Source organism: Acinonyx jubatus, chromosome A3, assembly GCF_027475565.1.
Source record: "Acinonyx jubatus isolate Ajub_Pintada_27869175 chromosome A3, VMU_Ajub_asm_v1.0, whole genome shotgun sequence".
Taxonomy (NCBI): domain Eukaryota; kingdom Metazoa; phylum Chordata; class Mammalia; order Carnivora; family Felidae; genus Acinonyx; species Acinonyx jubatus.
Genome location: NC_069388.1, coordinates 14165588 through 14180458, shown reverse-complemented (window position 1 = coordinate 14180458; position 14871 = coordinate 14165588). Strand labels below are relative to the sequence as shown.

Here is a 14871-nt window from a genome sequence, read left to right as displayed (position 1 = left end):
AAGAAACAGGCTTCCTTTCTCCCCAGCCTCATCGCCCACCCCGCTGGCTGTGGGGTCAGGAGGAACGCGATTCCTCAGCAGATCCAAGAGGTGGCATTTTCTCCCCCAAACTTTTCTTTTGGCACAGCCTGAGAGTGAAGGAAAAGGTTTTGGTTCCTTGTGACAACTCGGAGATTGTGAGGGCTGAGCTGTCCTCTGGTGGCACTCAGCCCCATGCCCAGCGGGCATGTAATGCACACTCAACGGTGGAGATAACTGAGTGGGAGGTGACAGTCGTGTCAGAGGCTGTGAGAAGCCGTGGCTGCTCACCACCGAGATGGAGCTAATTATACCGGTACCCGGGGCTGACCGTGGGCGCTGAGCAGAGGCAGAGGGGTACAGCTCTGCTGTAGGATCAGTAGGGACCCGTGGGAGGTGGCATTTGTCACCGTACCTGCGGATCAGAGCAAGGCCGGGCACCCAGCCAAGACCTCGCTGGGCTATCTCCCTTTATACAACCCTGATGTAAGGTATTATGCCGCTCCCTTCCTTTCAGATGCGAAAACTGAGGTTGCCAGAGGGCCAGAGATCATACAGCTAGGGAAGCTAGTGATCGGACAAGCAAGACGCCAGACTGTGCTGGTTTGATTCTAAAGCTTATGGTTTAACCATCTTGTCTCACAGATCCTTGCAACAATCCTGAGAAGCAGGTATTTTGATGTCCGTTTCACAGATGCGCAGCAGAGACTAAATAATGAAATCGATACTACTCAGAAAGCATGAGATTAGTGACAACCGTTTATATGGCACCTGACAATCTGCAAAGCAGTTTTACATAAGTTGTTTCCTTCGATTGCAGAAACAGCTTGGAACTGAAGGTAACTTTGTTAGTTTTATTTTAACGGTGAATAAACTGGTGCTCAGGGAAGTGGAAACTTAGTGCGAGCTGACATCAATACAGTCCCCGCAGAGATCCTCTTGGAACTTTCCACAAAGGTCCAGATAGTAAATACTGGGCCATACGGTCTCTGACAACTAGTCAACTTTTCTAGGTGGTGACCTGTGGCCACAGTTTGCTCACCCCTGGTCTGTGTCACTTTGCTGGATATCAGAGTCTTTTATGGACCATTGCTTTGTGGGATCCCTCACCACAACTTTGTTATTATTCATACTGTTACTATTTATTGTTACTGTTACTATTTATTGTTACCGTTGTTGATGACGTCATCTCCATCATTTTACAGAGGCGGATATAAGGTTGGCATGGTTAAGGATTTGCCCAAGGTCAACACGGGAACCGGAAGCCGGATCCAGCTTTCCTCACTCCGAATCCCGTCCTCTGTCTACCACGCTGCACTGTCAGATTCCATTACTTGACCTTGTGATGATGATAAGTCCATGGTGAGAGTCCACGAGGGTTCAAGGTGGGTAGCCGACCTCCTTCCTGCCCCATTGCAAGGTGGCAAGCCGTGTTTACCTTTACTTCCCTGGGCTCTGGGGAAAGGTAACGCCGGTAGTTCTCCTCCTGAGGAACATTCTCTTACTCCTCCCTGCCTTCCCCATTTATTCCAGCCCCTGAATACCTCTCCCTCCCCCAGCCCCCAGGGGGCTTACACTCAGCACCCTTGATTATTAAAGAGACATGGTCTCCATGTGGGCAGTGACTGTCGTGGCTGACCAGCTATCTGCCAAACCCCTCTCCCTGCCTTCTGCAGTCATGTGGCTGCCCAGCTAAACTTCACTGCTCAGCCCCACTTGCAGTTAAGGACGGCTGGGTTACTAAGTTCTTGTCTAAGGGATTGGCGGGTGAAACTTCAGGCAAGGCCTTTACTCAGTAGGCCTGCCTCCTCCCTGCACTTTGTCCTTCTCGCCAGCTGGACCCAGCCTTGACCTTGTCATGATGATGATGTGCTGGGGGATGACAGCACCACAACACCGAAGGTGCCAGTGTCCCCAGAGGAGCACTTGGAGCAGAAAGCTACCTGCTGATGGGGAATACTTCCTCATCACTTCATACTCTGATGTGAAAGCGAATTAATCTTTGCTCTCCATAGGCCATTAACTTTTGGGGAGTGGGGGGAAAGGGGCATCTAGTAGAGTGAGCCCTGCACTTACACAGCCTGGGGTGACACCTCCTTAATCTTGTGCCCTGGTGCCTCACCTGCCTTGCCCTAGTTCTGGCCCTGTTCGGGCCACATTTATCCGAGGAATGTGTCACTCGTTTTAGCTTTATACTACTTCGTCCTTTTCTCCTGAAATGCCAGTGCAGCTTCTTTGATTGCAAGTTTCAGGAACCAACCTGGCTAACTTCGGCAGAAAAGGAGTTTATGGGCAGGCTGGTGGCTAACTCACAGGAGTGACAGGAAGCCGAGAGCCAGGTGGGGAAAAGACAGAGACTGGAGATGCTGTGGGTGTTGAGGTAGTCAACATGCATTAGCCTCGTCCTTCCCCGCCCCCTCCGCCCCGCCCCTTTCTAGAACAGATCTTTGTCTGATCAGAATCAGTCTCTAAGGGGCACCTGGATGGCTCAGTCAGTTAAGTGGCCGACGTCGGCTCAGATCAAGATCCGGGGTCGTGGGTTCGAGCCCCGCGTTGAGATCTGTGCTGTCAGCACAGAGCCCGGAGCCTGCTTTGGATTCTGTTTCTCCCTCTCTCTCTGCCCCTCCTCCTCCCTCTCTTTCTCTCTCTCTCTCTCAAAAATAAATAAACATTAAAAAAAAAAAAAAAAGAATCAAAGTCCCTGGTGCCAGAGTTCAGTTGGCTGAGCTCAGTAACGTGTCCTCTCCCCTTAGCTAAGGAGGGCAGGCACCCTGACTGATGGCCCCACCGAGGGAAGAATTCCCCATTCCTCCACCTCCACCCCTGCTACCCCTGGGCGGCTGAGGCCAGGTGCTTGTTTACAGGATGGGATCAAGTAGGAGAAGAACCTGAAGCTGAATGTCATGATTACATAAACCCAACACAGTATCTGGCCCATGGTAGAGCATAGTCGTTAAGAGGCCTGTGCCTTGTAACCAGACAGAGCTCTCTGTTACTTACCAGCTGGGTGTTCTTGTGTAAATTACTCGATCTCTGTGACCTCGGTCTCCCCATTTGTACAGTGGGGATAAGAACAGCACTGTCCTTGGGGCGCCTGGGTGGCTCAGTCGGTTAAGCAGCCGACTTCGGCTCAGGTCATGATCTCACGGTCCGTGAGTTCGAGCCCCACGTCGGGCTCTGTGCTGACAGCTCAGAGCCTGGAGCCTGTTTCAGATTCTGTGTCTCCCTCTCTCTGACCCTCCCCTGTTCATGCTCTGTCTCTCCCTGTCTCAAAAATAAATAAAGCATTAAAAAAAAAAAAAAAAAGAACAGCACTGTCCTTCATGGGCTGTCCTGAGAATTAAATGAGATGCAGTAAATGAACAAAACTTGGCACAGTGCCCGACATAATAAGTGCTCAGTAAATTGTAGGTAGTTTTTTTTTTTTAATTTTTCAGTCCCTTTCTCTCTCTCTCTCAAAATAATTAAATAGAGCATGAACATGAGCAGGGGAAGAGCAGAGAGAGAGGGAGAGAGAGGATCCCAAGCAGAGCCCTGATGCAGGGCTTGACCCCACAAACTGTAAGATCATGACCTAAGCTGAAATCAAGAGTCGCACCCTTAACCAACTGAGCCCCCCCAGGGGCCCCAAATTGTAGGTAGTTTTAAAAACTGTAGTAGGCCTTCGATATGTATTTATTGTGTGAGTGAATTATCTATAATGTTTTCAGTTCTTCTGAAACCATGTCTGAAACTGGAGGGTATCGAAACACCCCAGTTCTCTAATCCACACACCGTCCACATTCGGGGAGTCTGGCATCCCCTCGGCGGCCTCACTTCCCAGCTTAGGGCTCTGGTCTCCATACAGTGAGTCCCTGTGTTCACCCTCCTCTCCCGTGCTCCCTTCTCTCTCCATTGACTCATCTGGAAAATCCCAACTCTGCTGAAACTCAGCTCACCACCTGTCCCTCACCTGTGCCCCCCAGCAATTGACGGGGCCAGAGAGAAGTACAGACCCTCTGTGGCCCAGGTGGGTCCTCCCCACTGTGGGGTAACCCCACAGCCCTGTACTTCCATGGCCTGTCCGGTCCCCCTCCCCCAGAGGCTCTCTCGTGTCTTCCTTCTCTCTTCTGCCTTCAGCTCCTCACTCGTAGCTGATGACACACTTGCGTCTCTAACAAAACAAAAAAAAAAAAGAAGGAAAGAACCAATAAGGAGAAAACTCACATTTTCTCGCTGCCAAATCCACCGGCCTATCTGCCTCAGCACCAGAGAGCCCCGCCTTCTGTCCTGTTACCATAAAGTCACCTTCTCTGACCCCCATAAGGGCTACCCTGCAGGTGCCCCCAGATGGCGTCTCTTCTCACTCACAGATTTTGCGTCTGCAGGTATCCCGTCGTCTCCCCTGCACCATCGGTGCCCTGTCGTGCCCCCCAGCATCCGCCTAAGCTGTAAGGTGGCCCATCTTTAGACTGGCGGGGGCTTCCCTGTGGTCTACAAAACCCCAGATGATCTGGCACTGAACTACTTTGACTTGCTCTATGTCCAGTCTCCCCGTACTCAGGCAGCTGCAGTCTTACAGCCTGATCGCCCGTTCCTTAAACACAGTTTCTTCTCGCCTCTGTGCCTTTGCACGCTCTGTTCCCTCTCCCGAGTGCTCTTCCCCCTGATCGTCACGTGCTTACTTCACTTTATCCAGGTCTGCTCTAAAACCTCCTCAGCCAGATCTTCCCTGACCACCCCATCTTCTTGAATGTACCCCCCACCAACCCCGCTCCGTTCCCTTAACCTGCTCTAATTTCCTTCCAGGTACTCAACGTCACTACTTTTGTGTTGTCTGACCTCTGCCTTAGTCGTAAGTTGCCTGAGCAGGAATGGTGACTGCCTTGTTCCTAGCTGGATCCCCAGCACCTGGAACTTATGTGGCACACAATCCGTGGCCCATATTTTCTTTATTGCAGCACTGAATAAACAAAGAAAAACAAACCATGGGTAAATGGAGGGTCTCTACGAATGTGACTCCTGTTATATACAGTCCCTGCAACTATACTGGAACGATTTCTGACATGGTGGCTCATAAATGTCAAAACCTATGTTTATCTGCTTAAAGAAAGAGAGCCAGTATTTACTGTGGGTCTGTGTCTTATGTGGGGGACTGTTACATATATATGATCTCATTCAAAGCTATCAGCTTTCTGTGGAGTGTCCGAGTGCCCATTGTACAGATGAGGAAGACTGAGATTTAGCGGTGCAAAGAACCTTGTTAAGGCCACACAGCTCGTTTGGTACCTAAGTCAGTCCGACTTCAAAGCCCATGTCCTTCCCTTTATATGACCCCTGAGAACAATATAGTATGTGGGCATTTCATCCTGTAATTTGTTCTGTGTCTCAAGTAATTATGAAGCCTGGATACGTATGAGGTAAGTTCTCTATATGATTTATCTCACTTGCTCCTCTCATTCATATGAGGTACATATATTGCTACCTCTATTCTACAGAGGGGGAAACTGAGGCCCAGAGAGGTGGGGATATTTGCCGGGGGTTGTTTGATGAAGTGGTGAAGCCAGTATTCAAATCCGTTCTGTCTAATTTCAAGGCCTGAGTCTTTTCTGCAACATTGTGTTATCTCCCTTAAGACAACTCGCTGCCTCAGATAGGAAGAGAAGAAAAATGACTAAAGCAGACGAATAAAGTATCATTACGAAAATTCATGGTGACTTGGATTTTTAAGTGGGAAGCAAAGGGCAGGAGGCAGACAGCCAGTCTAGCCTTGGCTCTTGCAGGTTGGGGGTTCACATAACTCACGATAACTTAATTTGCAAAGATCATTCTTCCAGGAACTGGGTCTTATCGTGTATTTTTGTGAGTGGAAATGAAGAGACCGGAGGGTGTCTTGGAGACTGGGGCGAGCGGTCAGGTGTCAGCCCCAGCAGGAGAGGGCTCCAGCCGCTTGTGTGAGGCCAGCGCCCTCTGCTGGCGTAGGAAGTCATCTTCAATATCTAAAGCTGTGTGTGTGTGTGTGTGTGTGTGTGTGTGTGTGTGTGTGTGTGGTGGGGCAGGAGGTCATTGGGAAGCATATTCAATGAGATTTGAGAAATGTCTAGCACACCCAGTATATAAAAATAATAGCTACTACTTACCAATATAACAGAGTCGTGGGCAGGCACTGTTTTATAGATTTTACATTAATTTTATTTACTCCTGGGACTTTACATACTACATCTAATTGAACCATCACCCCAATCCTCTGAAGTAGAAATTATTGTTTTCACTCCCATTTTTCACCACAGAAGCCTGAAGCACAGAGAGGGTAAGTCATTTATAATGTGGCTATTAAGTGGAGGATCTCGGACTTGAACAAGTAGACTCTAAGCTTCGTGCCCACGCTCTGGAAACCACTAACTGGCCATTCCTTATGTCTGGGGCACCCCCTGGCAAGCCCCTTGTAAAGAGCCTTACTCAGGACTTTCCATGGCTGGATTCCCTGTACTCATACTATTAAATCTGATTTTCTCCTATTAATCTGCCTCGTATTAATTTGATTCTAAGTCCAGCCAGAAGGGCTTTGAAGGGCAGAGGAAATTCTTCCTCCCGAACAGTTGGTGTAGTCAGCAGGATACTTTAACTCCACGGGCACTGATGGGGGAGCATACAGCAAGCTGAGACCCTGCAACCCCCCTCCTCCCCTCGGGCAGGATTCCTGTGACAATCCCCAGGCACTCCTGGCTCCCCGAAAGCTAAGAAAAGGAGAAAGCAAATGGTTAACTGACGGAGAGATCACAGTCATGCAGGACAAGAGTCTCCATGGGTTCACAAACGTCTTCGTAAATCACAAGAAAAAGGCAATCTTGTCACTAGCCTAACCTCCAGAAACCCAGAGACTCTGTTTCCTGGAGCCCTAACATCACCTTCCCCTCCATACTGGGGTGGGGAACAAAGGCAAGAAGAAAATGTAAATAAACTCAAATTTCTTTATAACCTGCAGCCCACTGACAAACGGTTGAGGCAAATACAGAGTCTAACACTTCTCCAGGACCCCTGCTGTCTTAATGTTAATGCCTTGCTAGAGGGAAAAACAACCTTCCCTTGGTGGTAGCTAGGCCTCCCGGGTCCTTTGAGTCCTCTTTAACATATGAAAGTCCTTTTGGAAACCTTCCTCTTGCCTTTACTCCATAGTATAAAACCAGTCACTCCTCACCACCCCAGTGCAGCTCTTCCTGCCCACGGGTCCTGTCCCCGTGCTTTAATAAAGTCACCTTTTTGCATCCAAGATGTCTCAAGAGTTCTTGGTTGGCTGTTGGCTCCAGACCCCCACCCCACTCCGAAACCTCATCAGACACCATCGGCCCCGGACCGCTGAGAGATCCTTGGAAAATGTGACAAACAGCCAGAAGAGTGGATTCATTTGAGAACAAAAACTGCCCTTCCCCCCCCAAGCCTTGCAAACTAGATGTAAAGGGCCTCGTGTAAACTTCAGGGAAATCACCACAGCAGCTCATATAGAGACGATCTTCAGGCCTGTCGCTGTGTGTGCCAGAGACATTTGAACCACAAACCAGGAAAATCCGTCAGAACGCTGCAGCCGCCTCTCACTCTCTCTGAAGATGCTTCAAGTTGACCTCTAGAAAGGTTCCCTGGCTATCCTCAGAACCCCCAAACTGACTTCTGTTCCGACCGAATCATTAACCATCGTTTTTCTTGTCTTTCGGTAGAAACGCCTCTTGTCTAGTGTCTGATTTCTTGAACCATGAGCCCAACTCTGAAAATGCATCTGCTTCGCCACCGCCTGAAATGAGTTTAACTGAACTGACCGATTTGTCAGGACCAAGACTGGTTCCGTGAGACAGAACGATTTACAAGATCAATTTTTAATGCATGGAATTTCAAGGAAGTTTTAGAGGAGGGAACGGTAGGGGCCAAGGGCAGGCTGCCCCAAGATGGGCCACTTTGGCAGGGACATTATTTTGAGTTAAAAGCAATCGGAACCTAGCAGATTCAGAGAAAGCTCTTTACCTCTCCAGCAACTGCCTGCTTTACCGGGAAGAGAGCTATTAACAGAGCTTCTATTCGCCTAAGGAACTTCTCTGCATAATAGGGCACCGAGTGTTTTCCAAACATCTCCATTCACCTTCCTGCTAAAGGCCTTTCTGCCCTTTGTATCCTCAGACCCCTACCCCTCTCCTTAGCTCATATAAGTATCATGTTGCCTGAATGTCCTTAGAGTTTCCAAGTCTGTGTGGATTCCCTGTACTTACACTATTAAGTTAGGTTTTCTCCTGGTTAAAAAAAATGAACCTGGGGCGCCTGGGTGGCTCAGTCGGTTAAGGGTCCGACTTCAGCTCAGGTCACGATCTCACGGTCCGTGAGTTCGAGCCCTGCGTCGGGCTCTGGGCTGATGGCTCGGAGCCTGGAGCATGCTTCCGATTCTGTGTCTCCCTCTCTCTCTGCCCCTCCCCTGTTCATGCTCTGTCTCTCTCTGTCTCAAAAATAAATAAACGTTAAAAAAAAATGAACCTTACGCAGAGCAGACACACAGCAATGGCTCAATAATTTCTTAGAAAATGGCAGACATACTAGGATTTAGTGGTAAGTCTGCTCCTTCTGGACCCCAGCGGAGGCGGGTGGGGGAAGTAGATTCTTCTGGGTGACTGGTCTTGCAAACACTCCATCTGTCTGGATGGGAGATAAGCCCCCAGCCAGGGATAAACGTGGCTCCTTGGATCTGCTTCCCCAGCATCTTGGTAACAGCAGAAGCAGAGAATCCTGAACGATAAATGTAAACTACTTAGCAGCCATTGAGGAATGAGTTCAGGACTGACAGATCTGAACAGACAGCTCCTGGAGAAGATTCCTCGGGGAATTTCTCTGCCCCCCCCCCCCCCCCCCCCGCTCCACCTCCTGTGTCCCGGACTGAAAAGTTACTGGAATGTAGGGAGGTGAAGAGGTTAGGGGTGGAGGGAGAGGTCAGGGCTGCTGGCCACTCAGCTGCTGCTGGGAAAACGCTCAGGGGGGTGAGGCAGCTCCTGTGTACCAACAAATATGGAAGAATTTCAATACTCGGACAACAGGTATGACTATGCCGGCTGAATAGTGCCGTCCTTACTGTGGGTCCTGAGGCAACTGGCCCGACCTCTCTGAAAGTCCTTATCTTCATGTGTAAAACAGCGATGGTGGTAGAAACTGACTCATGAGGCTGGTGAGGGAGTCGCATGGGTTAAAATAAGTTAAGTTCCAGCTTCTAGCTCACGGTAGGCATTCAGTCAATGGGGTTGTGATTAAAGGCCAACCACTGTGTGTGTGTGTGTGTGTGTGTGTGTGTGTGTAAGAGTGGGGTAGCCTTGTTGACCAGAGTCCCTCTGCCACACTGTCCCTTGCCTTCACTCCTCCGCCTCCGACTGTAAGCCCACTCCCAGAGCTCAGAGCCCCAGGAGCGGTGGGGGCCCCATTCCTGGTCGGTATTTCCTTGGCTCCGGTAGACTCCTTCCTAAGTTTTACTGACCTGACCTGGTTTGTCCAGAGCAGCTGCCCGTTTGTTGAGGAACTGAGGCAGCCATTATAGAAGAAACGAAGGGCCCACTCTTGCCAGAGGCCCTGGCCTTGGAGCTCTGGCCTGGGAGGAAACTATGTGGAGAGGCTCATATATGCTGTAGGAAGACCTCCCTGCCTGAGAATTCGTCTGTAGGGAAGATCTTGACTTGGACTGGGTGGTTGGATCATCAAAGATAAGGGAAGAGGAGGGTAGGAAGAAGCCAGCTAATGCAGGCCTGTCATCTCTGCCGTGAAGACTCTAGGTTTTGTTCTATGTGCAGTGGGAATGTATTAGAGGCTTGTAAGCAGGGGAATAGCACTGTCTGATTTGATGTTTTTTTCAAACAAAAAGTCTCACGTATTTATACCAAACCAACCTACTGCTGCAGAGGCATAGTAACCGAGAAAAATAAAACACGTCTATTGGGGCCACCTTGGAGACTCGGTGGGTTAAGTGTCCGACTCTCGATTTCGGTTCAGGTCACTGTCTCACGGTGTGTGAGATCGAGCCCCACATCGGACTCTGCGCTGATAGTGCAGAACCTGCTTGAGATTCTCTCTCTCCCTCTCTCTCTGCCCTTCCCTCTGCCTCTCTCTCTCTCAAATGAATAAACATTACAAACCATGGCTATTGTTGGGGTAGTGATGTCCACAGAGCAACGGGACAGCAGCCCGTGACCTTCATGCAGCATGAACACAGTGCTATCTCATGGGCAATCCCTCATAGGCCCAGCCGGGTTCTCCTTCAACGCCTCCTCTTGGAGTTGAACCTGCTTTTCTTACCAGTCTGCGTCCAAATCCACTGGGGAATGGGACCATTCTGCCTTTGTTTCTCTGTCGGGAATCGCTTGATCCTGAAAATCTTGTGAGGAGGCATGGAGAGGGACCGTGAACCGCAGGCACCCGAGGGCGGAGTAAAGGAGAGAGTTGACTTGAATTTTGAAGGAAGATCCCATGGGTCGCTGTGATCAGACTGTGTTGAGAATGGCTTGTGGATACAAAGACGGAGGCAGGAAGACAAAAGGGGTGTGTGTGTGTAAATATTGAAAAGCCTGCACACGCCTAGGAAAAGAGTGATGGTTTCCTACGGCCCTAGCAACACGTCACTACTGGAGCTGGCCTTTAACTTGCCCCCTAGGTCAATGGCCACTCATCTCGCCAATCTGGCCTCTGATTTATCTCATGTAGTCATCAGAGGGCAGCCCGGTCTCTAAGATTTGGGGAAATCGCATCATTGTGGCCTTCTGTACTTCTTTCTAGTTGCTCCCTGTCTGGTGGGGGGCAGAAGCACGGGCAGCTGGCTGACCCCCGGCAGAGTGCGATGCCTTAGGTGAGTGGAGGCCCAGAGGAAGCGGGAGAATGTGGCGGCGTTCAGCCTGAATGGTTCGGCTCCTCGGAAGGGACCACACTGTGTTGGTACTGACCTCGAAGGCCGAGTGATGAGTAGAATTCCAGCAGAGTTGACAAAAAAGACAGTCAGGCCCATTTTACAGAAGAATGAGCTGAGGCTCCGAGAGTCCCTTTCTTGAGTCGGTAAGAACTCTGACTGCCTAGCACAGAGTCCTAAACCACTGCTTGTACTTTCTCGAGGTTTCTCACCCTGTGAAACTGGGATAACGACATCTGCCTTTCAGGGCGGTGGTGAGGGTTTGCTGACCTCATACGTTAAATAGAAGCATAGAGCCATTTTGGGAGACAGATGCTGGACACATTCCCACTCCCACTCACCAGCCTTGCAGCTTACAGTTCAAATTCGTGCCTCAGCAAAGTGACGAAGCAGTCCATGCCCCAGATCTGGGGGTGGGAGGGGCGGTGGTGTTATGACAGAGTCAAAACTAAGAGGGTAGAATCTTGGATGTCATGGTCTCAGCAGATACTATCAATGAGGATAACGATCAGATACTTCTTTTACATTTATTATTTTGCTTTGTCTATTCATCAACTCGGTATTTAATGCACTACGTGCCAGGCATCGTTTTATGTTAATTCTAATAATCACCATGAAACTCGGTGGTAGGAATTATTATTCCTGCTTCACAGATGATGGAACTGAGTTAGGAGAGCAAATAGAACCAGATTATAGAATACGGATCATTAATATCTTGGGCAAATGAAAGAGCCTGTTGCATCAATTTTTTTAAAAGCGTACAACAAGGGATGCCTGGCTGGCTTAGTCGGTAGAGCATGTGATTCTTGATGTGGGGTCATGAGTTCAAGCCCCACGTTGGGGGTTGAGTTTACTTTAAAAAAAAAGTATTCAAAAAAAAATTTTTTAACGTTTATTTATTTTTGAGACAGGGAGAGACAGCATGAATGGGGAAGGGTCAGAGAGAGAGGGAGACACAGAATCTGAAACAGGCTCCAGGCTCTGAGCTGTCAGCACAGAGCCCGACGCGGGGCTCGAACTCACGGACCATGAGATCATGACCTGAGCCGAAGTCGGATGCCCAACTGACTGAGCCACCCAGGCACCCCCAAAAAAAGTATTCAAAAAGAATACAACAGCTTTATGAATCAAAAAGTCTGATTCTTCTTAAAATAAAAATAATAATTCTTTTATTCATTTTTATTTTAGAGAGAGTGAGAGTGGGGGAGGGGCAGAGAGGGAATCTTTTTTTTTTAACCTTATTTATTTTTGAGAGAGGGAGAGCAAGAGTGAGCGAGCAAGCAGGGTAGGGGCAGAGAGAGAGGGAGAGCGAGGGAGAATCCCAAGCAGGCTCTGCACTGTCAGCACAGAGCCTGATGTGGGGCTCGAACTCATGAACTGTGAGATCATGACCTGAGCCGAAATCAAGAGTCGGACACCTAATGGACTGAACCATCCAGGCGCTGTGAGAGAGAATCTTAAGTAGACTCCATGCTGGGCATGCAGCCTGACATGGGGCTCAATCCCATGACCCTGGGATCATGACCTGCGCTCAAATCAAGAGTCGGATGCTCAACCAACTGAGCCACCCAGATGTCGCTAAAAATAATAATTCTTTTAAGGATAAAGTCTTGATAGATGGATTGAAGAGCAAAATGGATTTAGAGAGTGAAGTAGTGAACCAGAAGGCTGAGCAAAGGCATTCTCCCAGAATGCAGTGCCAAGGAATAAACAGATGGAAAGTGGGAACAAGCACGGAGGCGTGAAGGGTATTGCAAATGTCGCATTGTCTGCTTCATGTGAGTTACAGAATAAGAGAAGGAAACAGAAGAAGGAAAGTCCCTGAAGCAACGTAATAATTCAAGACTTCTTCTTAGAACTTAAGAGACACATGAGCTCTTATGTCGAGAGGATCTAGTGAATATTTACAGGAAGAATATGGAAAGACTTACATTTAAGTACACCCTCCTGAAATCTCAGGACCCTAAGGATGAAAAGGTAACGCTGAATGTTTCCGGAGTGAAACAAATGATCCAGAAGGGAATGAGGATAAGGTTGACCTTAGTCTTCCTCCTTTGCAACTTTGTGAGCAAGACAACAGCCCAATGATGTCTTCAAAGTTCTCTGGTGGAATACATGTGAGTTTAGGAGCGTTGAGGAGTGTTTACTCAGCTAATCTATCAGGCAAATGTGGGGGCATCACCGACCATTTTAAGACACCGATGGACGAAAAATGTTTACAACTCATAGTCACAGCATTCCTCCGCAGGGTCCTGTTGGCATTTGGGGTGGAACGATTCTTCATCGCATAAGCCTGATCCACACGCTCCCGACAGTGTCCTTGGTGTCCCTGTGACCACCATCCATCAAATGTCAGTGGAACTGCTCCTTAGCCACGGTGACAGTACAAAACACCCCATGTTGGGAAGGGGTGTGGTACCGGCCTCTGCTTGAGAACCCACCAGTGTAGGAGTTATATTCCAACGGAGAGAAAGTGGATCCAAGAAGAAAATGTGGGATATACAAAGCACAGGCAAGCAAAAAACAAAACAAAACAAAACAGCAAAATGTCAGACTACATAAAAATCTTTACTTATAACAATTAACTAAAATCTGAGATGACAACCCAGGATGGGGAGGCATGAAGACTGGGAAGGAGGTAGGAGAGAAAAGTAAAAGATCCTCATTTTATTTGGTAGGAAGATACAGATATTAATTAATAGGCTTAACGATTCGTGTCAAAAATAAAGATAATAGGAACAGAATATATACTTTCTTAAGTTTTTTACTATTGTATTAAAAAATTTTTTTTACATTTATTTATTTTTGAGAGGCAGAGAGAGATAGAGCGTGAGTGGGGGAGGGGCAGAGAGAGAAGGAGACACAGAATCTGAAGAGGCTCCAGGCTCTGAGTTATCAGCACAGAGCCCGACGCGCGGCTCGAACCCATGAACCGTGAGATCATGACCTGAGCCGAAGTCGTACGCTTAACCGACTGAGTCACCCAGGCGCCCCAATTATTATTATATTTTTAATGTTTATTTATTTTGAGAGAGAGAGAGAGAGAGAGAGAGAGAGAGAGAGAGAGAGAGATGAGTGTGGGGGAGGGGCAGAGAGAGAGAGAGCATCCCAAGCAGGCTCTAAGATGTCAGCACAGAGCCCAATGTGGGGCTCGAACCCACCAAGTGTGAGATCATGACCTGAGCCCAAATCAAGAGTCATGTGCTTAACCAACTGAGCCATCCAAGTGCCCCTAAAGTTTATTTATTTAAGTAATCTCCACACCCAACGTTGGGCTTGAACTCACGACCCTGAGATCCAGAACCAATGCTGTACCAACTGAACCAGCCAGGTGCCCCTATACTTTCTCAGTCATTAGAAGAAAGGGTAATGGGCAGCAAATAAATGCTATCAACTAACTGAAAAGCAGAGACGAAAAAGAAACATGAACACAGCATATATAGTAGAAAACACCAGGTAAATAAATTGGTAGAAACATACAAATCCATCAATAATATATGAAACTCACTGTGAGAGGACAGATACTCTAGAATAAAAAAAAAAAAAGTCAAACCGTATGCTGTTTTATTAGAGACAGCAAAAGCAGGGTAGCACAGAAACACTTGGAAATACTGAGCGGGTAAAGTTGTCCCAGGGAAGCCGGGGAGAGGAAAGCAAGTGGACAACAACAGCATTAGGCAAAATGGATTTCACACAACAACGATCAGTGTTATTTGAAAAGACCTATCTATATATATATTTAAATTAAAAAAAATGTTTATTTATTTCTGAGGTAAAGAGAAGGCATGAGTGGGTTAGGGGCAGAGAGAGAGGGAGACCCAGAATGCAAAGCAGGCTCCAGGCTCCGAGCTGTCAGCACAGAGCCCGACGCGGGGCTCGAACTCACAAACCGTTGAGATCGTGACCTGAGCCGAAGTCGGTCGCCCAGCCGACTGAGCCACCCAGGCGTCCCTAGACCG

At 48.4% G+C, this 14871-nt stretch overlaps 1 long non-coding RNA gene across 1 annotated transcript; it reads left to right on the top strand.

The window, feature by feature from the left end:
• Positions 1-3: 3 nt before the first annotated feature.
• Positions 4-5121, top strand: LOC113602561 (uncharacterized). The gene is made up of 3 exons (XR_008289076.1): positions 4-857; positions 1224-1403; positions 4807-5121. It is a non-coding gene; the product is annotated as an uncharacterized LOC113602561 (long non-coding RNA).
• Positions 5122-14871: the final 9750 nt, after the last annotated feature.